This window comes from Falco peregrinus, chromosome 10 (genome assembly GCF_023634155.1).
Source record: "Falco peregrinus isolate bFalPer1 chromosome 10, bFalPer1.pri, whole genome shotgun sequence".
NCBI classification, from domain to species: domain Eukaryota; kingdom Metazoa; phylum Chordata; class Aves; order Falconiformes; family Falconidae; genus Falco; species Falco peregrinus.
Genome location: NC_073730.1, coordinates 3150692 through 3155000, shown reverse-complemented (window position 1 = coordinate 3155000; position 4309 = coordinate 3150692). Strand labels below are relative to the sequence as shown.

Below are 4309 nucleotides of genomic sequence, written 5' to 3'. Positions count from 1 at the left end.
TATCTTTTTGATAAAACAAACTGAAAAGAAATTTAATTGTCTTAATGCAAAAGTTTTAAACCATACTTTTTCTTTATTATTATATTTTTTACTCCATTTGAAGGGTATGCGGAGCAGGTAGGGGTAGCGTAGTGTGCTTGGTGTACTAAAAGAGTGCAGAACTTGCAAGGCAGGAGAAAAGGTAGTCCTAGAAGGTTCAGTGCCATAGGCTACCTAGAAGAAGGCAATGCAAAGCTGCATGATGTACCATATGTACCAGCAGCCAGAACATGTGATATCAGCCCTGACAGGACTATTACCTGCGCACGGTGCAGTGATTTATGTATTTTTAACCAAATATTTAACAAATATTTAAATTATATATATGTTTAAATATTTCTTCCTGTCATCCTCCATACTATATAGTATTTTTATTTCATGGGGTGTTTCAGAATGGTGGAGATTTAGAACAGGTTCCAGGGATGTTCAGTACTATATTTTGCTTTTCAGAGGGGAACTAATTAATTTAGAGTTCAAGAAATAGGAATATCTTTTTACTTTCTCTATCAATATTCCTTCATTGGTTAGTCTAATGCCACCCAAATGAGGGACTGCATCAGCTGATATGAACCATAACACATGAATGTTTTAAATGTTCAACTCTAGGTTGCTCTTTGATGAATAGCTGAAAAATTTTCCCCAAAGACACAACAGTCTGAATATCTAAGATGTTAATAATTAGATTCTGCTATAGAAATGTATTTCCAGTGATTTCATCTGTGTTACTGCAAATTTACATCACTGGGATGGAGATCATAAGCTTGGTCTATTGCCCCAGAAGCACAGGAGCTGAAACGTTTCAAAGTGTGAAATGATGGATTTAATTTTCCAAGAACATAAAATCTTGAACAGTATAATTCCAAAACTAAAAGCCTCTTTTAAAATGGCCCAGTAGACTGAGCAGTGTTCAGAGGAAATCTCTTGCTTGAGACAAGGAGGTCTTGTACCGTGCCCTGGAAGGTGATTCTGGATGTCTTCTACTTCTTGCGAAGTAGAAATGGAATAGCCCAAAGTTCCCTGCACTTTGACAAGCAAAAGGATGAGAATTAATTATGTGAACATGTTTAGGCATTTGTAATCCATTAGTACGTAGAAAGAACTCTTTCTTGTGTTAGAGATGTATGTCACAACCCTTCTGAAATACATGTCTCAACAGTACATTGTTCTGCTCTACACAGAGGCAATCCTGACAATCCTGAATTTACTGCAGCAAGATGTTCATTTGGGAGAGCCTGGCAGAGCAGTTTTGCTAGTAGCTTTACAAGAAGGTTACAAAAAAGGCCAAGAAAAGTCAAACTCTCCTCAAGCTAGATTTCCAGATGGGTATCAGAGAGATTCCCCTAAATTCTTGTTTAGGTGATCTTTAGACCTGACAGTACTGACATTTCCAAAGTTACCAACACATCTCATTTTCTCTGACTTGACAGATGCAGAACTGGCTGTGGTCCAACATTAGAAGTAGGCAAATCCAGCAGACTTTGGTACCAAGGGGATCTCCTTTATGGACTGCTGCAGCCAAGTCCAGAGGGCTCCCAGCCCTGGGGAGAGAGCTCTGGGAAGGGACTGAGCACATATTCCCAACCAACACACGTGTATACGTAGTACCTGTGCAGGCTCACACAGATCACTCCAAAGATACCAGTGCCATTGCCAGCACCCACCAGCTGCAACCATGTGAATACGATCAGCACAAACAGCCCATACCTGCCCTGCCCTGCCCTGATCACCGCTGAAGTTCATCGGTGGAGTACACTGATCCCTCACTCTGGATTCACACCGCAGTCATTGACTACTCAAATATGAGCAGGAAACTACATCAGGTTGCTCAGAGCCCCACCCAACCTGACCCTGAATGCTTCCAGGGATGGGGCATCTACCATCTCTTTGGACAACCTGTTCCAGTGTTTCACCACACTCATGGTAAAAAAAAACCCTATTCTTTATATCTAGTCTGAATCTACCCTCATTTAGTTTAAAATCATTACCCCTTGGCCTATCGCAACAGGACCTGCTAAAAAGATTTCCCCCCATCTTTCTTATAAACCTCCTTTAAGTAATGAAAGGCCACAATATGGTCTCCTTGGAGCCTTCATTTCTCCTGGCTGAACAATCCCAGCTCCTTCATCCTTTCCTCATTGGAGATCATTTTTGTGGCCTCCTCTGGAACTGTCTCCAACAGGTCCATGTCTGTTCTGTGCTGAGGGCTCCAGAGGTGGATGCAGTACTTCAGGCAGGGTCTCAGGAGAGCAGAGTAGAGGGGCAGAATCACCTCCCTCAACCTGCTGGCCACAGTTCTTCTGATGTAGCCCAGGATACAGTTGGCTTTCTGGGCTGTGAGTGCATGTTGCTGGCTCATTTCCAGTTTGCCACTCACCAGTACCCCCAGGTCTTTCTCCGCAGGGCTGCTTTCCACCCCTTCATCCCTCAGCCTGTATTGATACCAGAGGGGCCCTGCCCAGGTGCAGGACCTTGCATGACCTTCACATAGGCCCACTTCTCAAGCATGTCCAGGTCCCTCTGGATGGCGACCCATCCCTCAGGCATGTCAGCTGCACCACTCAGCTTGGTGTTGTCTGTAAACTGGCTGAGGGTGCACTCGATCCTGCTGTCTATGTCGTTGATGAAGATACTAAATGGTACTGGTCCCAGTACAGACCCTTGAGGGACACCATCATCACTGAACTCCATCCAGGCATTGAGCCATTGACCACTACTCTCTGGATGTGACCATTGAACCTATTCCTTACCCATCAAATAGTCCACCCATCAAAACCATATCTCTCCAATTTAGAGAGGAGGATGTTGTGAGGGAGTGTGTCAAAGGCCTTGCAAAAGTCTAGATAGATGACATCCCTAGCTCGTCCCTTGTCCACTGAAGTAGCCACTCCATCATAGAAGGATATTAGATAGGTGAGGCAAGACTTGCCCTTGGTGAAGTCTGTGCTGGCTGTCTCAAACCATTGCCCTGTTCCCCATGTGCCTTAGCATAGCTAGGAGGATCTGTTCCATGATCTCCTCATATTGACTAAGCTCATAATATCATAAGAAGTTGATAAAGCTATATGACCACCATCATAAAACAGGCATCCTCTATACCTGATGATTTCATTGAGAAGCCCTTGGAGAGGGTTTGAGATTTTCAAAATGTTTTTTGTTACCTGTATTGAGTTAATCACAAATACCCTGCAATGCTCAATAAATCTTAATTTCTGCACCTAGATACAGCAGCTTGTTCTTTATGTCACACTATAATGGCCTTCAGGTTTTGATTGCTGAGGTCCTGATGTGTTCGAATGCACAATAAAAAAATCTTCCAAAGGACAGCTTATAGTAACTCAAGAATATGCCAAAAGATCAAGCAAAATTTGTTTTGCATGTTCACAACTGTCAAGATCCATCAGGCATTCATGTATTTCTAAATTACATACTATATATTTTACTATTTGGATACAATCACACGGTTAAAGAGTACTTGTTTTTGAATAATGCTAATAATTTAGTAAACTGCAGTATTTCTGAAATTGAAATATAATTTTAAAAATACTCAGGTATTCTACAGGTGTTACAGTTCATACATTAAAACATTCAATGTAATACATATTTAGACACTGTAGTTGTGAAAGTTATCAGCAACGTATATATTTATATGTTATATCTTTGTACAGTGTCCTATTTATAATGGATTTAAGGGGTTATGGTAAAAAGTCCTACTCTAAGGCAAAGATTTATGCTGTTTGGTTTGACATACTGTGTCTGTGTAATAATCAGCCTGTGTTCATTTTACAATGTATTTTACATAATCACCTACATGCATGAGAAGGCATGCAAAGCTGCGGAAGCATTATGTTCATTGTATGTGCTTTACAGAGTCATCAAATTGTAGTGGTGATTTTTTGTACCAAAAAATATTTTGGTACAAAGCAGCATCTTGCTTACTAAATTGGATTCAATCCAAAGATTCAAACTTAATTTGAAGCTAAACCTGAAAAAAAAAAATCCGTATTTTTTTAAGCAAAAACAATATCTCGAGTATAAGGATCTGATCTCTTTGCACTTAAATTATCATACCTCATCGTTTTACTCTCTTCTTATTTTGTTCCTAAGGTTTGGGGCTTCTCAGTATTTCTTGTCTACTTGAGCTTTAAGGCAGCAGGAAATAAATAGCATCTTTCACAATCACACAATGTCAATACACTTGCCAGATTAATAGCTCTGGAGAATGATGATCTCTGATACTATCAAGGAGAAAGAATAGTGTCTACAGGAAAAA

General features: G+C 40.6%; 1 long non-coding RNA gene across 2 annotated transcripts in view; it reads left to right on the top strand.

Annotated features, from left to right (window-relative positions):
• The window catches only part of LOC129785265 (uncharacterized), a 38791-nt gene extending 35532 nt beyond the window's left edge, over positions 1-3259 (top strand). For both annotated transcript variants that reach the window (XR_008749046.1, XR_008749045.1), the window contains one exon: positions 1467-3259. This is a non-coding gene — a long non-coding RNA (uncharacterized LOC129785265). The remainder of the gene's footprint in view (positions 1-1466) is intronic.
• The last annotated feature ends 1050 nt before the right edge of the window (positions 3260-4309 follow it).